Below are 23,762 nucleotides of genomic sequence, written 5' to 3' on the forward strand. Positions count from 1 at the left end.
CGACTTTGGCTTAGTTATATATGCCTAAAGAAGACCAACACCATGGGTCAGGCTACATCAGAAATCTCACACATATTGGATCCACAGACTGCAAGAGGTGAAAAAATTAACCTATCTTGCCTTTACTGTCACCTTCAACCTGTCCCTTGGTGCCAAGCTCAGCATACCCATGGCAAAGCAGCTGCTGTGGTGGCTCAACTCTCTGGGCATAAGACAACAACAGCTTAAAGCTGACCAAGATCACAAAAATAAAGATCTACCAGGCATAAGTACTAGTACTCTATTGTGTGGCAGTGAGACCTGGATGATAAACACATGCCCAAGAACGTCACCCAAGAATTGTCTTTCATCTATGCCTCTGCCTCCAGATAATCCTTGGCATCTAATGGCAGGACTTTTGTCACCTCTGCACCAGCTGCCAGAGGTAGTGCTTGTCAAAGATAGGACTATACAGCCACAGCAGGAGAGGTAAATAACATGCAATGTTAAAAAGAAAACAAAAAACAAAAAACAAAAACCAAACCAGAACAAAACAAAACAAGAGACTGGACTATTTTCATGTGCAATTCCATTGTCTTCATCTTCACAGACAAGATGGCGTTAACTACTTTGCTCATCACTTAAGATGTGACAGATGGTGTCGTCTTCCCCCCCCCCCCAATCCTTGAGCTCAAGGTGATCCCCAGTTGGAGAATGGAGCCTGTTTCAAATGTATCTCTGCCATATCACCTCTAGTGATAACATCTGCAAAGTTTGGTGAAAATTTGACAATGTGTTTTCAAGAAAGAGATGAAAATATTAAAGTTAGTCCCCAATTCGAATACCCCAAGACCCCAAAGTGGCACCCCTAGATCGGCCATGAACAAAATTGAAACTACAGTCATAAATGTACTTACTCATAGCATCAACTCAGCTCTATAACTTCTGGTTCCAGAAAAGAAGATTTTCAAACATTCCCTAAATAGAGGAGTTTGGGGGCCCACAGGGAAGCATGGTCCCTGTTTGTAAAAAAAAAAAATATATATATGGAGATCCTATCCTAGTAGTAATGCTAATTGCCAAGTTTAGTGAAAATCTGTTTCAGGTCCGGGTTTTCAAGAAAAAAAAAAGTAAAAAAAAAAATGCAAGACAGGATGTATGATGACAGATCCCAAGTGTTTGGTTCAGGTGAAGTCCTTCTATTCTGCTGAGTCAAGTTCGGAAAACTCGTAGTCGCTCCCACTAGAATCTACATGGATGGTTGTTGGGTTGAATAAGGTGAGCCTCCTCGGCATCCTCCCGAGCTGGATCGTCTCATCCTGAATGGCATCTGCACAATAGATAAAAAGAGATGAAAACAGGAAATGGAATATTGAAAGAGAGCATGCTACCTGAAATGGAGGCATGGAAATAGTTTCAGAATGCACACATACTCCATTCTTTAATTTTCTGCAAATGACTCAGATTTTTGTTTGCAATTGATGATTTCTTAGCTTAGACTATGGAGAACATTTAGTAAGAAACTGCATATGAATGATATGATGAGAGTTCCCTTAACTTAGTGACTGAAGAAATAATTCAAGTTTCTATTCCACATAGGAAATGCACTGATCAAGCTAAATGGAATTACTTGTCTTCACCCTTTAATTACTCTGTGTTTGAGCATGCTTCACAAGCATTCCATAAATCATTTGGCCACTCAATGACAAACAACACTGATTAAATTGTTACCATTGCTAGTGTTTATAAGATCTGGAACAAAATACATTCACCAGAATCATAAATGTACTCAAATTCATCATTATCCATTCCTATAGAATTTGTGAGGGGTAGAAATCATCTCTTATATTCTCTGAAAGAAAGAAAGAAAGAAAGAAACTAGACATGTTGTGTGTCCATAGTAAATGGATGCCCCTGCTGATTGTGATCAGGAAGTTGTATAATTTAGTGTAAAATACCTCAACAACAAAACAGTAATATCAGTTAGCCATTTCTCAAGTTATCGCATGAAGTAACGTTTTAATTGAAATGCCTACACACCAAAAAATAAAAATCCATTTGATATATTTCAATTTATTAAGGAAAACCAATATGCACATGTAAGGAGATGTGACTTTCTGCAAGCACATTGCGAATTAGAACTTGACATGTATTTTAGAATGATATAACTACACACCAAAAATTATCAAAATTTGGCCAACATGTTTTCAAGTTATTGCACAGAAACTAACTTGGGACTGAAAGAATGGACAGACAGACAGATGAATGACAAGACATGAGCAGATACTTCAAATGCAAGCACGCATACAAGACGCAACCATGAATACATAGAGGCCTACTTGACTTCATGCTTCCTATTGACATACCATACTCCTTCACTGCAAGTGCGACCTGGTCTTGGGCATCTGAAAACGTAGACAGGATGGACTGCACCATGTCCTCTTCTGTCACCACTCTCCTTATTGTGTAATAGCGCCTTTCACTAGTAGCTGCAGTTACGTGCCTTGCTGTCAAGAGGAGGATTCAAAGAAAAATATGAGAAACAGTATTTTGTTATAAAGCAATGACTTAATTCATGTAACATGAAGGCAAGATTAAACCTGGCATTCACATTGTAATAGAGCAATCAAATACATCACCAAATTTACTGGCCATGCATATAAAGTATACAGTAAAGTGTGACAGATCTTTTTTTTTTAAGGTGTGTGATGGTTTTGTGAGTAGCTGTATAACCCTATTATAATGTTCTTTCAAAATTAGGAATATTATCAACAAATCAGATATGCATCACCGTGTAATTTGAACTGACAGAAAGAAAAAAGAAACAACTACAACAATATAATGTTTCCATGCCAAATAATGAAAGGCCAGAATCTTGGGGATTTTTTTGTTATCCCCACCACGCAAAAACCCTGTCATCTATATAGTAGCCTAGCATGTAATAAATTATCTTATATCATGTGAGCAACAGAAATGCTGACTTATATCTACACATACTGCACTTCAAGCTTAAGCATATAAGCCAACTTACCACTATTTTCTCCAGCAACAACACTCTCCCCACATATTTCAAAGCCTTGATTCTCCAGTTGCTGCTGCCATTTGTACGCAATGGCAATGGTGTCTGAAATGACGATAACGTTGGCAGAGCCATCCTTCAGATCTCTGCTCACCTTGCTCATGTTAGTTGTTGAATCCTGGAAACAATGAAAAAGGGTTACATAGCATTTTGAATTTGAGATCGTGGTATATTTAAGAAAATGATATTGTACTTAAATTCAATCTTTGTGATATGAATGATTATATATTCCTTCTCGATGAAATAATTGAGGGGAGAAAATTGAATTATTTATATAATTACTTCCAGCATTCGATCTAAAATAAAAGAGACCGGGAATGGAACCCACCTGCCTGTACGCCGCACAAAATCTACCCAAAATGCAATTCAACAGTGTTGAATTTTCTTATTGTAATATCATAAAGCAAACAATTTTACAGACATTTTACAGGACTACACATATGTCATGCAGTCTTATCATTAAGCCTCTGTCGCCTTTAAAATTCATTATATGGTCCATCTAGCTTCCTTTGGTGATACATGGTTAAAGGACAACATCTGATACACCTACCTCATGTTTCTTGAAATCAGGCAAGATAAACGGACAACATCAATAACAACATGAAAGAGAAGGGAAAGGCCCTTAGTAGCCACCTAGCTTTCTTAAATTATACACATGTAGTTGCATGGGAGGGTAGGGTTTCACATCAGCTAAGATTTTGCTGTTGAATGTGCAAATGCAATGAAAACAGGCATGCACATAGCGTCTGACATTATATCCAAGCCTGTATCACTCATTTGTCCCCAAAATGTTAATTTTACTAATTGATTCATGAAATCAGAATTTCTGCATTATACCACAAAATTAAGGTTAAAATCTGTACAGCAGCAAATGGACGTGTATGCCAATGTGTGCTCCAATGACCATAGACAATGAAGAGAGCACATGATTGCTTTATTTATTCTGCATTGCCACTGCTCTGGGATTTTTATCCTGGACTGCGAACTACTGACCTAGTTAATCCATTTATATAATATAACAATGGAAAAAAAGTCTTTCACATTTTGGGATAGCAATTGCTACCTAGATCATGCATCCCCCCCCCCCGCTGCGAACTACTGACCTAGTTAATCCATTTATATAATATAACAATGGAAAAAATTCTTTCACATTTTGGGATAGCAATTGCTACCTAGATCATGCACCCCCCCCCCCCCCGCTGCGAACTACTGACCTAGTTAATCCATTTATATAATATAACAATGGAAAAAATTCTTTCACATTTTGGGATAGCAATTGCTACCTAGATCATGCATCCCCCCCCCCCCCCGGCTGTGGCTAGACATGATTAGAACACATCAATGCAAAGGTCTTGAAGCATTTCATTCTTACCACTTCAAGAATGGTGAGGCGGACAGGCGATTCTCTTAATGTGGATGATGTGCTGGCATTTACTCCTGTCTTTGGCTGTGTGGCTTCCTGGACATAGTTAAAGAAATCCCTTGGGATCGCCTTCTTGAAGTCCATGCCTATGATAAATGAGATATAATGCATATAAATTGTCATATGTGGTTACGGTAACTATACAAAGTAATGTACAGTGCATTATCAAAAAACAAACAAAAACAAACTAGATTTCTACAGCATTTTTCCCTGGGTAAAATGTTAAATGAAAAATCAAATATATTTTTCAACTTTTGTTTGACCTCTCATACATGACAGCATGATCAGGAATGAGAATGGGCACAAACAGTTTAAAATGCACATTTCAAAATGAAACTGCAGAGAATTAGCTGTCCAGAGTTCAAATGAAGCAACAGGTAAGCCCCCTCCCCCCCTCAAAAAAGAAGAATAAGAAGAATGCACAGTTATTTGCATTTTGTTCACATTCCTGGTTTGTGGGTGGGGCAAATTGGGGCATTTTTTTTGGGGGGGGGGGGGCAATAACAGAAACTTGTTGCAAAAAGACTCAACTCTGGGTTACAAGGGTCATTGACCCTCCTGGTGGCCTTTGACCTTGTAGTGACTTTTGGATGCTTTAAAAATCTGTTGGTTAGTATGATAGATCTTCCATCTAAGTTTGATTGGATATTGGAGCATTAAGCACAGTTTTCTTTTTAAGTTTTTGTAATCGTAACAGATTGAAGGAGGGACAACAGACGGACACACAGACAGACATCAAAGTGATCTCTTAGCCTCACTCCACCACTGGTGGGCTAGACAAAAATCCTTGAGCGAGAAGGAATTTCATGCAAGTAAATGCAGTTGGCAAATATGTTTTAAACTAAATATTGTTGTGAAGACACTCAAGTGGAGGAATGTAGTTTTCAAATTGTTATTTGAGGACTTTTTGCATTTGTTTTCTTGGATTGAAAGAAACTATTCAGGCCTTTAACTCTTTATGTGCCACAGTGTAAACTCCTTGTGTGCTACATTATTCTGAGACTGCAATATAGGCATGGTTTGACACACTTCTTTTATAGACTTTTGTTGTTGGACATGTAATGAGCAAAGTTGTAGAGAAAATGTCAAGGTCTGCTACGATGTAAATTCTAAGACACATATATGATCGTTTTTCTTTCAAATGACTAGTAAGTCTATATTTTGTAGACATGACTTTGCCCACAAAACAGTGATGAAAATTCAAATATACTCGAAAATCCATTGGGAAACACTGCTTGATATTTAACCACCAGATGATCCAAGCTACTTGTGAAAGGAATGGAATTGCAAGTAAAACTTTCATTGTACTGCAGTGTTTGGTGATTTATCAATCAGTGTCAGCGGGTTTGTGTGTTTGAGCAAAAATTCAAACTTGGCACACTGTTGATTGAGTTGGTCATGTGAATGTGGCACATACAGTGTTGAATAAACACTTCACATTCAATTTCATTCAAATGGAGTAAACTCATTAAGCACTAGGACCTTTTGAATTAAACTGCAAACATGCAGAAAATATAAGTGGAGACGAACCAATGAACTGCTCCAGATCTGCATGACTGGTGTACTCTGGGTACTCCATGCAGCATTCCTCACACGATTTCTTTTTAGCTAGAAGCTGGAACTCCGTCCGAACTCCTTGCAACCCCTTCAGCCGCTTCGCTGACGTCTTAAGCTGGTGGAGCTCCACTTCTCCATTCACATCATAAATTATATATTTGATGCAATGAGTGTAAATTTGTCATCAAAAAAGACTTGACTCAAGCGGAAAAGACTCAAATTAAATTAATACAAACATGATGACACAGCGGAAAACTCACCGTTTGCTTCAAAGCTTTTCCACTTTTTTCCGCATAGAGCGTGAAAAGACGCTCCATTTTTGCGTAGCATCTCCGGCTGTACAGCGCCATTTGGAACGTTGTTTCCAATTTCTTCCGATCCTATACAATTGACAAAGTTTATGACATATTTAGTGCATAGAAGTCTCATAAGAAATGTACCAATTTACCAAGAGAGAGAGAGAGAGAAAAAAAAATAGAACTCCCGAATTGAGCATATGTAAACATTAATAACTAGAAATGTTGCTAAGGCGACTGGTATGCCTCCGCCATAATGCATGATTCTCCTAAAAGGTCTATAGTACATGTGGACAATGTGTGATTACATTTTCACAAAAGTTTGTCATACTGGTTGTAAATGTGTTGAACGTTCACCTTCCTTGACCTAGGTTTACTTGGATGAATAGGAGAGCATGTATTTGGGGATTTAAGGACTTTAACTTGACTTTGCCCATTCATAAGTTTATGCATTGAGTAATTTTCAAGGTATGGAGAAAAAGTGCAATTTCTGTAGTGAAAAGTACATTGTTACCATTTTCATCTGGCCTTTGACTCTAAAATTCATAGGATAATCACTGTCAGGCAGAACATGCATAAATACTAGTATGTAGAAAGTTTCAAGATAACTTGAACCACTTCTGAGATATGGAGGAAAAAGTTAGTTGAGCACCTTCCTTTGATCTTTGACCTTTTGACCTTTGAGGCAAAAAAAAAAGTTTCCACAGAATCTCCATTAGGTAATACATGCACACAAAAAGTGTAAAAAAAAACATAATCCTGTTGGCATTGCATAAATATGAGGGAAATAGTAAAATGTTTAAGTGTTGCCCTTGACCTTTGACCCCTGACCTTTGACCCCATGAACCCTAAATTCTCTAGATAATCACTGCCAGTCAGTACATGTACTATGTTCCATGAAGATACCTTGAACAATTTCCAAGTTACAGAGAAAAAAGTGAAGTTTTAATATTGTTACTTGACCTTTTGACCTTTGACCTCATGACCCCAAACTTTCACAAGAGAATCTTAATGTGGTAATACATGAATACACTAAGTTTTATGAACATATCTTCAGGCATTGCATAGATATGGAGGAAATAGTGAAATTTTACGTATTTGACCTTAACCTTTTGATATTTGACCTTGAGCATGTGCACCCAAAAGTTGATAGGCACAACTTCACCCCCTAATACACACACATGCCAAGTTTCATTAGGATACCTCAAAAGGTTTTTTAGTTAATTCATTACGGATGGACGGACGGACAACCCGAAAACATAATGCCTCCGGCACCACTTCGTGGCGGAGGCATAAAAACTGCTTGATAAAACATAATGGAAATGGCTCATTTATATCGATCTACAAATTCAAATCAGATGAGAGACACATCCAGAGTCATGCACACATACAATTTCCTCCCCAACTCAAAAACACCTACCAGATTAAAAAACAAACAAACAAACAAGGAAAGACAGCATTTATTTCGAAATATTCTCCTATACACAAGTATGCATAAATTATCTACAATAATGTATAAAAATAATATACCTCTCACTTCACAAGAACTCCTGGATTAAAACTTAGAGAGGGAATGCCCCTCCCACTTAACATTACTATAAATCTGCTCACCTTGGGGTTTGTAGACAAACATCCTAAAGCAGCAGCCGCCTGCTTCCTCCAGGAATCTTGCACCCTTGTAGGTGGCTCGTCAGCGTCCTCATCCAGGTCATGGATGCTGTAGAGCAGCCTCCTGCACACTGCCACCTTGGCTTGAAGGGTCGGCACATCATCTATGAGCAAACTTTGCTCTTGCTGAAATAAGGCTGCGACCTGCAAGGCCTCGGCAATCCCCACAGCTCCATGCACCCTCACGGTACATTTCCTGAGATGTGCAAACCTACAAAGCAAAGACAAGAGGGAAATGAAAGAAAAAAACACAATCAAGTACATTGCTTGTTATTCACTAAGCACTTTTTTTTTCTAACAAGGCCACAAGTGTCTCATAATAATGAAATATTTCCAGACATCAAACATTATCTAATAGTATCCAGACCACTAATATGTTTGAAAAATAATAATTACTGACCTCAATTTATTTCCACATTGGTAAAGAATTTTTGGCAAAGTAGAACATGTCTGAATATTGTGATATAGTAACAAATAAAGACAGAATAAACTGACCAGAAAGAATATAAATTATTAGTGGAAAAAAGAGCAAAGAAAATGGGATTTCATAGGGAGTCGAACCCGAGACCTCCGGATTGCTAGCCCGGTGCTCTACCGACTGAGCTATAGAAATCCCTAGTACAGTGTTCGTCCCAGAAACCCAGGACAGATTTGAGAAAACCATAACAATCTATAATGTTAATGTCTTAGAATATGCTCCAGAGATAACAGATGCTATCTTTAGAGGTTTGATAGTGAAATTATACCAGTAAATTTTAAGATCACTTCAAAGCCCTCAAACAGAACTAAAATACGGCTTTGACAACAATTGGTTGCTATTTCAATTGGAAGAATGAACTTTCCTAGGGTCAGACTTACTATCTGTAAACACTTGAAGGTTATGATGTAGTGGTTCATTCACCTGGCATGCAGTCAAATGGTATGTTGTGAGTATGAATTTTAGCCCTGCAGTAGGGTTCTTTAGGAAGATTTTAATCCACTTTTTCCAATCTCAACTCAGGTGCTAGCTGAGTATCTGGTAGGATTTATCTTCGAATGTCTTCCTGTGTACATGGCATCTTGGCTATTAAAGCTGGGGTGAATTGTATTGAGTACAGAAAAGTACATACATTTGTTAAGATTTTGATATATCGCTGGTAAATATTTTAGATGGACTGACAGCTATTTTGGCTGGATACAATTGTACATATACCCGCCTGGTAAGTCACTTTTTCCCTTTTCCCCCTTACATTAACAATCACTCAATGTAGGGTTTCCAGCCAACATGACAATAAAAAGGGTGACAATAATTGATTTTTATCACATACTTCTCGTCTCCAATCAAGTCAAGGAGTGCTGCTAGAAGATTACAGCCAGCTAGGAGCATGTATCTGGAGGACTCTGCTCTCTCTGGGTGCCAGTCCTCATCGATGTTCATGACAGGAAGGATGGGTATTTGGATTTGTGGGTTGGCCACAATCGCTGCTTTGTAGGCCTCCACCCGGCTTGCCGATGCCTTTATCAGCGTGTACATGCATTCCCTTCTTCGATGTTTGCCAGGGGAACCTAAAAAATACCTGTGGCCATAAAAAGTGGGATTGAAGTTTTGAAAAGAACAGAAAAGAAAAAGTAATAAAAACACACCATTCTGGATACATTTTTTAAAAAACTTCAAAGTGTCAAATAGCCATGTCTGAAATACAACATTGTGTACTTGTGTACCACTCTCTCGGCCTATATGTTGATTTATAAACTTTGAAGAACAATAACAAGAAATTAACAGAAATGAACATGCAACATTTATTTTTCTAAACTTAGGTGAGAGTGACAGCAAAAAAAAAAAAAAAAAAAGAACATATAGGATGACTCCAAGGATGTAAAATAGGGGCAAGTTTCAGTTGACTTAGCAGCACCTGAAATACCTCCTGGCTGTAGGTTATTTGCCGCCACCCCTTCCCACTGGCCACCGTTCACAGCCACATTTTATTATTCACTTTGCCCCTTTGAGTGGAAGGTGTGGTCTTGACCCAAATTTGATGAAACTGAGGCCTGATTTAGTAACAAATGTGTTTTTAAAAAATATATATATGTTTTCCTGTGGTGGTGCAGATCAATACATGGTGTACAGTCATATTTGCATACATCTGTTCCATACCACATTTTTTTTGTGTATGTGTTTTCTTTTTTCCTCCCAGTGAATTTCTTACTTTCAGTAGTCAAAAATAAATGGAACTTGAGCTGCAGCTAATCAACAATATGAGTCATCAAATCAAATCAAACAAACCTTAGCAGCTTTGCTGCACATTGACACCCCGTTTGTCTCGCTGTCGCTTTCTGTGTGTTGCCTTTGTTAGATTCCTTGGGGTGGAACACAACAGGGGCTGAACCTCCCTCTCAAGGTCGTCAAGAGTGAAAGCCTGGAGATCAAATTCTTGGCACATGGAGACAGTGTCCGTTTCATCTCCTTGCATCACCAGTTTCTTGCCACTAGCCATTGTAAACTACAAGAGAAAGATAAGGGGGAAAATGTTTACCAAAATGTGTCACCAAAATACATTGGACCTTGCCTCTTTCTGCCTTACATTAATGACTTGCCTGATCGTCTAGCGTCAAAGGTTCGCCTTTTTGCCGATGATGCAATTTCCTACATGACCACTGACAATCAACATCATACGCAAAATCTTCAAGAGGACCTAAACAAAATTGGTGACTGGGCGAAAAAAATGGATGATGGTTTTGAACACAGATAAGTGTAAGGTTTTGACAATATCCAGGAAAAGAAGAAAGGTGCAACACGTGTATCATCTAAATAACGTACCTCTTGAATCTGTTGAATCTGTGAAGTACTTGGGTGTAACCATCACTTCTGATTTGAAGTGGACCCAACACATCAATAATACTGTCAATAAAGCCAATAACGTCCTTGCATTTCTAAGACGCAATGTTCGCATAAAATCTTCTGATGTTAAAGCCACAGCTTACAAAACGTTGGTTCGACCAATTGTTGAGTATGCTTCCACAGTTTGGGACCCATCTTCCAGGAACCTCATCCACAAAGTGGAAATGGTCCAGAGAAGAGCTGCGAGATTCACTTTAAATCGCTACCATAACACCTTAAGTTTCACCAAAGTGCTGCAAGAACTTGATTGGACCACTCTGGAACAGCGCAGAGAAAATGACAGGCCAATTATGATGTACAAAATACACAATAATCTTACTCAGCTTTCAGCACAGGACTATAGTAAATATGGAAGCAGGAGCCCGTCAAAAACATGGATATACGTCGCGTACAAATTCGAATTATAACACGACGTAAATAATTACGTCGCGTAGTAATTCGACTTATTACGCGACGTAAAATTTGCGTCGTGTCGTAATTCGAATTACTACACGACGTAATTCCGAATTAGTGCTCAACGACTTAACGTCCCGACATGAAATGAATTAGTGTCGTGTTGCAATTCCTCTATGCTACACGACGTAAATAATTACGTCGTGTTGCAATTCGAATTACTACGCGACGTAATTATTTGCGTCGTGTAGCAATTCGAATAACTACACGACGTAATTCTGAATTTACTGCTCAACGACTTAACGTCCCGATATGGAATAAAATAATAGGTGTCATGTTGCAATTCCTAATGCTACACGACGTAAATGATTACGTACTACGCGACGCAAATAATTACGTTGTGTTGTAAATAATTACTACACGACGTAATTCCGAATTACTGCTCAACGACTAGCGAAGTGAAGCAGCGTAGCGACGTTAAATCAACCAATGAAATCCTTCGTTATTTGCTCAGTGGTGTGTCACGGTGCAAGTGCAAGCGGCCCATCTCCCTGGCCATGTTCAAGGAATCGTATAGTTTTGGTTGAGACCTAACTTTAGGTGTCTAACATTTTTTTTTGTGAGATAATGAGAAACCTTTTATGAAAGAGCTTTTAATTCCAAGACGGATTCACTATTTTGTTTGATAAAATTGAATTTGAAATGGCTGAGATATCAAAATCGTAATAAAAGATGGTACCCAACTTTTATTAGGATTGCTTTGCGGGGGGGGGGGGATGGGGGTATGGATCCCCCTCCCTGAAATGGAGGAGGGGGGATGGCCTTTACAATCACCCCCCCGAAATTTGAGAAAAAAATGGAGGAAGCAGAAATGTGATTTTATCAATTTTGGCATATTGCATGACGTTCGTACGCTCACCTTCAGAAGTAACATAGCTGAACAGTATTGTATCTTGTAGGATAATGTATACATCATTTTCTCAAGCGCTCGCTCGCTTCGCTCGCTCGCTCGCGAAGAAAGTAATATCGACATATGGTATGGTCCAGACGTTGACAACGTGAAATAGTATAGGCCTACATGCTATGACGCGAGCAACTCGGGAACATTTGCAAGTTATGTACGAATACAAACAAACAACAACAAAAAAAAAAAAAACTACACCGCCATAATTGAATCCCCCCACGTTTCCTGAATCATTCCAGAAACGATGATGACTCAGGATACATCTATGGGAATACACAGGGATGATCAGGGGCGTCGAATCTATCTCGGGGGGGGGGCAAAGGGGCATTTGCCCCGCCCCCACGGGGCAGACAAATCATTTGTCCCACAAGCAATTCCTGAGATGAGGACAAATCTCGAACTTTCTTTATGGAAAATTGTCCAAATACCACCAGAACTATGCACCAGATCGTGGAATTGCAATCATAAAGATGCAAAAGCTCCACTACTGGGTCCCTTTGTCACTTTGTACAATTTTGAGATTGATGGATTTCCTAATATTTTTTATCAAAGAGTGTGCAGCAGAGTTTTCACTTACAAAAGTTCCCTCATATCAGAGGGGAAAACTGTCCAAATATCTTATGCAAAGTGTGCACCAGATTGCGAATTTTAATTCTGAAAATGAAAAAAAAATCTCTCTCGCGTGGGAGGGGGATACCTCCTTCCACTTCCTCCCCCTTTCGGTCCTTTTCCTTTTTTTCTTTTTAGATTGACAGATTTTCAAATGTTTCATCTTAAGTGTGCACCAGGTCTGTCACTTCGGTTACAAAAAAGAACACAAAAATCCACCGCGGATCGGAGGGGATATCGTCTTTCAATAAACCCTTTCCACGCTTGGTTTCAACCTTTCATCAAGCAAAATAATAAGTTTTTCAATATTTCACTGAAAGTGTGCACCAGATCGTTGAATTTCAATAAAAAAAGAAATACAAATTTCTCGTGCTTGGGAGGGGGATACCCCTTCCCAAACCCTCCCCCTTTGTGCCCCTTTCCCTATAGCCTTCGTACACTCTTCAGATTTACAAAAAAAAAAAACAAAACAAATCTGAATAATTCTGAGTACACAAGACTTATCACTAAAATTCCGAAAACTCAAATGTTCCCTCATGTACAAGGGGAATATCCCATTTTAATCAACACTTTCCTCGCTCAGATCCTCAGATTATTATTTTTTTTAAATTATTTTCCAAATATTCCATCATATATGCTTATACGAGATATCTCAATTTCAACTTTAAAAAGGCAAAAGCTCCCTCGTACGGGAAGGGTGGTGATAGCACTCGCCCACGCCTTCTCCCTGCTCGCCCACCCCCTGCATACAAGTAGACTGTGGTTACACTTTGAACATAGAGAGTTTTCCAAATATGCCAAAAATGTGTGCACCAAAACGTTTAAATGCAATCAGAAAATGCAGAATCTCCCTCGTGTAGGAGGGGGGAATAGGGCTTATCCCCTCCCACCTTCTCTGATTGACAAATTTCCAGATATTCCAAGAAAAGCGTGCACCAGATTGTTGAGCTTCAGTTCTAAAACTGAAAAAAAGCTCCATCGAATATTGGAGAGGTGTCTTGCCACCCTTCAATTGCTTGGTCCCCTCTATAGACTTACACTTTAGGGAATGACAATTTCCGAATTTTCCACACAAAGTGTGCTTCAGATCGCTTTATTTCAATTCTAATATCGCAAAAGCTCCGTCGAGCGGGAGGGGGAATCCCCCTCCCTCACCCCCCTAAGCTCTACCTCACTAGGACACCCCCCTCCCACACCCTCCCCTCCCCCTCGCTCTCTCCACTCGTTCAGGCTCGGTAGCGTTTATGACATTCTGTGTAAGCATTGATTGGGCCTACAAGAAGTTTATTTAAATGATATACCATTTTATAGCCAAATTGTTCAATGATAATCGACATCAAAATATATTACTACCTTAAACAAGTAGGACTGTTTCAAGTCGACAAAACGCGCAAAAACATGCATCAAATTGCACCATGTACAACATCACAATTCAAAAAGTTCGCACCGTGGGAGGGGGACACCCATTCCCACCCCTCCCCCCTCGCTCGCTCCGCTCGCTCGGTCTCGGTCGCGTTCATGATATTTAGTGTAATGATAGAAGTTTATTTAAATGATACAATTTTATAGGCAAAATTGTTCAATAATAATCTTCATCAAAATGTACTGCTACCTTAAACATGTTTGACTGTTTCAAATCGATAAAACACGCAAAAAGCATCAAATCGCACAATTTACAACATCAAAATGCAAAAAGACAACCTCCTCCCTCATTCAGGGCGATGCTACGTTATTGAAAGAGTGGGGGGGGGGGGGAGGTCAAAATCGCCTGTCAGTCGAGAAGAGAGAAAATCAAAAGACAAGAGAAACAACAACAAAAAGTCTTAATACTTTTAAGGTCTGATTTTCCGCCGAAAGTCGGCTGACAAGGAAAAAACAAACAAAAAAGAACAAAAATTCTTCATATTTTGTCACTTCCCTCCCACTTTATATTTCATGCAAAAGAGTGGGGGATGCAAACATTCGATCCCTATAAAGTGTGTGTGTGTGTGTGCGAGGGGAGGGGGCAGCCCCCCCCCCCCCCCCCCCCCCAAGGCTGCGCTGGTCCGGTTATGAGCTTGAATCGTGGTGATGGTGACTATCGCCGATCATCCCCCCACTCCTCCGTACGGATTTACGCGGTTGATACCATCCATTTAATCTGGGAGATACGTTGTGGATACGGGATTTGTCACAACGCAAGGCTATGTAGACACGTCACCCCGGGATTTGTAACAACGCCGGGATATGTAGATTGAAAAACGCAACGGAAAATGTAAAAGTCTCGAAAATTTTGTATCAAAACCAAAGGAGGTGGGGTTGAACCCTCAAAAGTTCCTAAACTCTGGAATTTGTTATCTTCTTCTGGCGAACCGATATATATGTGCCATATGAAGACATTGGTGACTGAAATTTCATGTTTGATTATCAGGGGTGCCCTGATCGGGGGGGGGGGGTAAGGGGAGAAGGGGGATTTTCCACATATGCAACTTCTAGGAAATCTATTACTGATTTCCACCAAACTTAGCAGATAGCAACTTTATTGTGATAAGCTCTTGATTTATTGAAATGAGCCTCCTTTGCCACCCCTCCCCCACCTACCGCCGGAAAAAAAAAGTGGGATGGAGGCTCTGAACGCCTTAACTCTGGATTCTTTTTTTAATCTTTTTCTGTCAAACAGAAAAAAGATAATTGCTATGAAGACATTAATGACTGAAATTTCATCTTTGATTATAGATTATGGCGGATCGGGGGGGGGGGTACTGATGTGAGGGGGGGGGGGTGAGGGGGAGGAGGAGGAGGATTTGCCACTATTTTTCTGAATCTTCTTGAAAAATCTATGACGTATTTTCACCAAATTTGGCAGATAGCAGCTTTATGGTGACACATGAATTGACTACCTGTCTGTGAGCAAATATTTTATGTATAAAAATTAGCATTTGGATATAAATTGAATATAAATTGTTGCCATCATACAGCTCTTTTCTTTATTTCTGTAATAAACAATTTCATATCATTAATTGTCCTAAGACTTATATGATAGGGAGATCATTAAAGAGTTTAGAGGTTGAGTGTAGTGCCCTTTTTCTTAGAAAATTGGGTCAGTGGTTTTGAGAAAACAACAGTGGCGTTATCGTTGCCGAGATTGTAATAAGACAGATCTATGAATGAATTATTGGGGGTGCTTAATATAACAAACTAAGATCATATCATTATAAAGATACTATCTGGCAAGTTTGGTGGAAATCCGTCATAGATTTTCAAAAAGATACAGAAAATGTGATAAATCCCCATTCCCCTCACCCTCCCCCTCCCAAACAGGGCACGCCTGGATCAAACATGACATTTCAGTCATTAATGTCTACATAGTTAACTTAGCTCTATCTTTTTCGGTTCGACAGAAGAAGATAAATTCCAGATCGAGTTTAGGGACTTTTGAGGCTTCAACCCCCCCCCCCCCTCCTTTGGGGATGGGAGGGATGGGGGCTCATGGATAAGCGAAGTAAAATCATGTCCCCTCAAAGACACAATCTGTCAAGTTTGGTGAAAGTCCGTTGTGGGGCTTACAAGAAAATGAAAACGGTAAAGGTTCATGAGCAGTTTTGTTAGACATTGAGTTTATCAGGTATTCTATACACCATCGGTACGTAATACCGTTGCAGTACATGATTTTAACATTTCCCGTCAAAATTGAACGCCTTTACGTTTCCCGGGGAGACGTTGTTACATTTCCCGTTGATCAAAGTTTTGAGATTTTTACATTTCCCGACGAGACATCATTGCACATTTCCCTGTGTTTTTACAAATCCCGGCCCCACAAGGTATCTCCCAGATACTCATTGGCGATTTCCATGGTCAGGGAGATGGACCACTTGCTTAAAATACTTCCAGAGGAACATTTTGGCACTTGCACAGTGATACATCACTGAGCAAATAACGAACGATTTCATTGGTTGATTTAACGTCGCTTCGCTGCTTCACTTCGCTAGTCGTTGAGCAGTAATTCGGAATTACGTCGTGTTGTAATTATTTACAACACAACGTGTTATTTGCGTCGTGTAGTAATTCGAATTACGACACGGCGTAATTATTTACGTCGTGTAGCATTGGGAATTGCAACATGACACCTATTCATTCAATGTCGGGACGTTAGGCCGTTGAGCAGTAATTCGGAATTACGTCGTGTAGTAATTCGAATTGCTACACGACACAAATAATCACGTCGCGTAGTAATTCGAATTGCGACACGACGTAAATATTTACGTCGTGTAGCATTAGGAATTGCAACACGACACTAATTCATTTAATGTCAGGACGTGAAGTCGTTGAGCAGTTATTTTGAATTACGTCGTGTAGTAATTCGAATTGCTACACGACGCAAATAATTACGTCGCATAGTAATTCGAATTACGACGCGTAGTAATTCGAATTACGACACGACGTTATTATTTACGTCGTGTAGCAATTGGAATTGCTACGCGACAAAACCATGTTTTTGACGAGCTCCTGCTTCCATAATAGTATCAAACAGGTTACTCAGCTGACGAGAGCCTCGCAACCACATTCATATCTTGTACCATATTCGAGAACTGAATCGCATCGTCATTCGTTCTTTCCAAGAACTGTAAGGAACTGGAATTCCCTGTCGTCAGAAATTGTTTCAGAGCCATCTGTGGGATATGGAACGCCATTAGGGAAACAATACAAAATTCATTTCACTCCAGCCAATATTCATTTCACTTTTAAATAAAAATTCATTTCACTTTTCACAAAAATACATTTCACTTTTAAATAAAAATTCATTTCACTCTTCACAAAATGTATTTCACTTTTTTTAACCAAAAACATTTGACTTTTCACAAAAATTAATTTCACTTTTCAAGAAAAAAAAATAAATCATTTAATTTTTCCGTAAAAAAAAAATCATTTCACTTTGATGTACCATATCACTCTGACGAAACCATTTCACTGCACTAAAACCATTTCACTCTGATAAAACCATTTCACTCTGATCAAAAAAAAAAAATAAAAAAATAAAATACGTTCCTCCTTTTTCCCAGCCAAAACGTGGCGCCAGTCTGAGAGGAGTCACAGTGCCATGGCACTTCGTTAGCACTGAGCTGAGGTGAGTGGCCGGCCGGCCGGCCGGCTGGCTTGCAGTACCTAGACTTGGCGCGCTACGCCGGCGCGGCAGCGACGCGAGGCGAGCTAGCAGTCGACGGCCCTCGCCTCGGCCTCACCCACATGCACGCTCGTACCGTTATATGCATACTACATCGAGAATTGAATCTACGCCTGACTTGCTGAATAATGCATGCATCTTGGACTGGAATAAAGGGTTTGATTTATCGCAATACTCATTTTCAAAGGCGGATACTGTACGGTATGGGTACGTTTGTTCTATTTCAAATTAGCCTTGATCTACCGGTAAAGGAGGTAGGCAGTTTACTGCTAAGAGACTCATGCTTGCAGGAGTGGGGATTTTTACGGGTTTTCTAAGTGATTTCAGGCCACTGTATAGGGAAAATATTGTTTTAAAAAGAAAGCTCGCACTATTCGCAAATATTTCACTGCATGCCTTACGGGTTTATAATTTAAACCAAGAAAGAAGCAAAAAATACTGTGTTTCATGGTAATCACCTTGAAAATTGTGAATATTCATTGTCTTTAAGAATATATAAACAAAAAGGAAAAGAGAGGTAAAGGGAAAACCTAGGGGAAAAAGAAGAACGGAAAGAAAGACGAAGAGGGAAAACGTAAAGGAAAGTAAGAGGAAGAAAAAATAAAGAATGGGGGGAAATGTGTGTTCTTCTTTCGGCCGCTTGCCAAAATGAAATTGAAATCGTTCACATACCACTGTGACGGCCCGACCTACACTGAAAACCAAGTTAAGTCATGCATGACTTACTAACTAACTACATAAATAGATCTAAATTGATTGAAAGAAAAGTGTATTTTTCCTCCTTAACTATTTTCATTCGCTCGCTCGCAAGAGTGAAAGGGTCATTCCATGCCAGTTCACCCCAAAATTTTGCAATTTTAAATCCTACCTTCTTGGATTTTGTTAATTTTTGGTACACAGAAAATTTCACCTTTTCCAAGCCAATATTGTGAATTTCAGTGCGATTGGCCCAGCCGTTGTCTTGCTACACACCCTTTTTGTCATGTTTTGGCAAAAATGGGCGTGGCCACCAGTTTTCAAACAGCCATTGCGTAGGCACTGGTTGGCCAATTTTCATGAAATTGGTGTCATTAGAAAGGAAATTGTGAAATGAATCCAAAACATGCATTTAAAAGTATATGTAGGCATGATAAATAACCATAACCTTTTGAACTTGACTGTGACCTTGAATTTGACCTCCGGGGGAACGTTAATCGAACTTGATTTTCAAGTATGTTAATTGGCAAATTGATATTTACAAAATATGTTAAAACCAAGGATGATATGTTCTTTCTTCACCTTCTAAATTTACTCCAAAGGCACCAATAATTCACTCTGAAAAATAACTGTTGCCCCATGTACTGATATTTGTGTTAGTACAGTATGTGTTATGCCTTCTTGGCCCAGTTTTTTACAGTATTCTAAAAGAAAATCATATTGAAAAGAAAAACTAAAGGAAATTTAGTGTAAAAATGGCCTCACAGTACACAGTATGTACCAAATTTAGAATGATTGCATTGCACCAATATGGAGTGTTTGGAATTTGCAAGCTGATAAAGATACCTAATACAATGAAGTACTTGTAGCAAATGGTTGAATTATTTAACTGAACACAATGTACATGTAATCAAAGGTCTTGTATTGTTTGCATTTTAATTTTATGAGTTCCTGTAGATATGTATTTCTAAATGAGCTAAATCTGATGTTACTTGAGAACAGATCTACTGTCAGATTAGTAGCAAAACTCACAAGTTTTTTCCTGCATTTAAACTATAAAATCCATATGGAAAGAATGTATGTAACATAGGTTTGTCAACACATTACTAACACAAATATCTATACATGGGGCAACAGTAAATTTTCAAATTGAATTATTAGTGCATTTTAGGAGGTGAAGAAAGAAAATATCCCTGGTTTTGACATATTTTGTAAATATACATTTGACGATTAACATACTTGAAAATCAAGTTCGATTAATGTTCGGCTGGGGGTCAAATTCAAGTTCAAAAGGTTATGGTTATCTATCATGCCTAAATATGCTCATGCTCTTAACGAGGAAAACGGAGTAGACTTTTATAAGAAAGGAGAAGGGGCATACACAATCCATGAAGGTTTGCATATAGTATAGTAATGATTGTTTAAGCAGGGGCGTGACATGAGCACGCTTGAAGATGTCTGGGACAATGCCAGCTTCAAGGGAAGAGTTAATGATCTTGACGATGATGTCTGCAAATCTCTCCGGGGCCGCTTTCACCATCCACGTTGGAACAGGATCAAGGGCACATGACTTACAGGGCAAGCTTTTGATGATTTTGGAAACCTCGACTGATGATACGAGTTGGAAGGAGAGCCATGTAGAGGAAGGAGGGTGGGAAGTTTCATGAGCTATTCCACTGGCAGAGAAGTTGGATAGCACATTGCGGATGTTGGATATCTTCTCATGAAAGAAGGCACTAAACATGTTGGCAAGATATGCTTCACTATCATAGATGGTAGGTAACTTTTTTGATTTTGATCTTCCTAGGAGCTCATTAACCAGACGAAACAGAAGCTTTTGATCACCATCACAGTCCTTTATCTTCTGCTTGATATGATCTTTTGTGGCTACAGATGCCATATCAGTGAAGATATTTCGTTGCTTTGTAAAATCTTTGCGATCCACAGGGAGTCCTGATTTACGCCAGCGTCTTTCTGCCCTCCTTACATGCTGTTTCTGTTACCACAAGCCACCTGTGTACCACGACACTGGCTCACGTTTAGGTACACGTACAGTTTTTATTGGGGCATGCTTGTCCAAAGTACATTTGATTGTGGCATCATAACAGTCAGCAAGATCATTAGCATCAACTTTGTCCCCAAAATCCTTCTGATTCAGAGCTGTTTCAATATCGTCGAGGAAGGAAGGAATGTCAACAGAGCGCAGTTTACGAAATTTCTTGTCACATTTCTTGTGAGAAGACTCCCCAAGTCTACAGCAGAAATGAACAGCTGCATGGTCAGAGATAAACGATCCGATCGAAACGTCCTTTGGATCCAGGAACTTATAAGAACACTTGATTATAATGAGATCGAGGATATGACCTGCCATGTGAGTTCACTGATTTACGAGCTGAATACAGTTGCAGTCATTCAAAAGATTGGCGAACTGGGCAGCTTCCGGATTGTCAAGATTATCCATGTGAATGTTGAAGTCCCCCATAATGATGAAATTATCCTGTCTAGTGACAAGATCTTCTGGAAAAGGGGTGAAATCAGTTAAGAACTGGTGCCTGGAGATTCCATTCTGCGTAGAGGGTGGAGGTCTATAGACTGCGACCAGAAGCGTTGACAAACTAGAAGCCCTAAGATCGAACTCGGCACATTCAAAGCTTTCTGAGGAGGTCGCAGCTTGATGCTTATGTGACTTTTAGCTACAATACCAAGACCACCACCACTACCATTTCTGGGCACTGAGATGAAGCTGTAGCCATCAGGGTCTGGGAGTAACTGTCGACGGCTGACTTCATCTCCATCCGTCAGCCAGGTTTCAGTAATTACTAAGACATCAATGTCATGATCGAGGAGAAATGTTTGAATGAGAGCAGCTTTGTTGCAAACTGAACGTGCATTTAGAACAGCGCATTTTGCAATGGCAAGAGGCTGAGCATTCACTGATCTACCCCGATTTATATCTTTTGGAGGTATGTTTTCTTCGCTCGTTGATGCTGCGTGTCTCTGTTTTCGTCTCCCACCCCTTACGCCTCGATGTCTCCTAATCCGCTTCCATCTTCCCCTTTTTTTTGAGTGAAGACAAGGGAAGTGTCTGAACATCAAACGTGAAATGATCTTCATCCTTATTCAGTAAACAAGATATTCGGCTTGGGTCCGGATTAAGACGCAGAAGAAAGTCACGATCATATACAATACGGCTTCCCATCGATGTGGGGTACCTTGCAGTTATAACAGAGAGCTGCTTCACGGATGCAGTCAGTACATGGTTCACACAGTACAGCTGATTGACAGAGAGAAGCAGAGCCAAGATCCAGACAATGGGAAGAATGGGGGATAAACTGATTGAGTCCATGTTGTTGAAGTCACTGCAGCACTAGTGAAAGATCAGGTCCCATTCATGACGAGGATGAGTGAACTTGGATAATGTCCATATACATCAACAGTGAAGGCTGACATTGAGCTAGTATGGCTACTGCAAGCCTGAAGCCAAGAAGGTCGGAAGTTGTTCTGACTGTTAAGTCCACAGAAATATGAAACCAATCGTCGAAAAATGTCTAGCAAGTTCCATGTTCCACAACAAAGAGACCGATAGTAATTCTACTCGAGCAACTCTAGTAGAAACAGGTAGAATACATGATCTTGGAGAGAGCAGACAAGGGGGCAGCCTGTTAGGCGCCACACACATGTTAGGCGCCACACACATACAACATGATAAAAAATGATAAAAATACGGTGTTTCCATGAAAACTAGGCTTCTAGGTTTCAGATTGGAACACCGAAAGTGTTGAAATCTATGTTTACAATGTCAGTTAGTGCGATGCAAACATTTCCATGTACATAATCTAGGCCTCATTTGCATAATATGCAAATTAGCTCCCACAATGATAAAAATACAGTGTTTCCATGAAAAACAATGCTTCTAGGTTTCAGATTGGAACACCGAAAGTGTTGAAACCTATGTTTACAATGTCAGTTAGTGCGATGCAAACATTTACATCTGCATAATCTGGGCCTCATTTGCATAGTATGCAAATTAGCTCCCATAATGATAAAAATACAGTGTTTCCATAAAAACTATGCTTCTAGACTTCAGATTGGAACACCGAAAGTGTTGAAACCTATGTTTGCAATGTGAGTTAGTGCGATGCAAATATTTCCACGTACATAATCTGGGCCTCATTTGCATAATATGCAAAGGGTACCGAGCCAACGGAATACTGTAATGCATCAAAACTTTTCTACAATGTGTATATCTTTAAAAAGTGGTGCACAGTCAAAGCGACTCGCAGGGAGGTACCCGAATTTATCCCTATACCCTCACGGCCCGATACAAAACAATTATACACACGTGAATACAGCTGTTTGAAGCGAAAAAAGAAACACCCTCTATAACGTCCTTTTCGTTTCATTTCCATTTAGATTCAGTGGAAGTTATAGAAGAATTATTGTTCTACAATATCTATAAGGTGAAAATGGTTCACATACGAAGACAACCACGTGGAGGGTGCCCAAAATTACCCCACCCAAAGGCAGTCTAAAACATGCAATAATCTTGTACCAACGCAAATGCATATGTATGGGTACATGCCTTTAAACAGTCCTTCTGGTCCTCTAGCAAAGACACTTTTATTTAATGAAATTTAATGGAGTTAACAGACGATAAAGGGGTGCACATTCAAAGGCAACCGAGTGGGATGTGTTAAAAAACATCGAACCCCCAGGACAATATAGGAAACATGCACTAGCATATAGCAATATAGCAATTTTCCATGCTAGTCCGGCAGCCAAACCCTGATTTTGGGGCTAAGGTTGCATTGGAATGTTATAGTTTTTTTTTTTAAGTGATATTGAATGTTCCGACCTTCTATTTTATCAATCCACATGCTGGAGCTCTGTCAGCATTGAGCAATTTGAGATATACGCGGAAATCCAAAATGGCCGCCGGCGGCCATCTTGAAAATGCTATTTACTTACTTTTAACCTCCCTAGCGCATCCAAAATGGGCATCAAAGGTTTTTAGGGATGGAGAATTCAAATCTGAGGTTAGTTTCAGGATATTACTATG

At 39.5% G+C, this 23,762-nt stretch overlaps 1 pseudogene; it reads right to left on the reverse strand.

The window, feature by feature from the left end:
- Positions 1 to 1,178: 1,178 nt before the first annotated feature.
- Positions 1,179 to 21,498, reverse strand: LOC140228787 (uncharacterized; annotated as a pseudogene).
- Between the last annotated feature and the right edge of the window lie 2,264 nt (positions 21,499 to 23,762).

The sequence above is a fragment of the Diadema setosum genome, chromosome 5, assembly GCF_964275005.1.
Source record: "Diadema setosum chromosome 5, eeDiaSeto1, whole genome shotgun sequence".
Taxonomy (NCBI): Eukaryota; Metazoa; Echinodermata; class Echinoidea; order Diadematoida; family Diadematidae; genus Diadema; species Diadema setosum.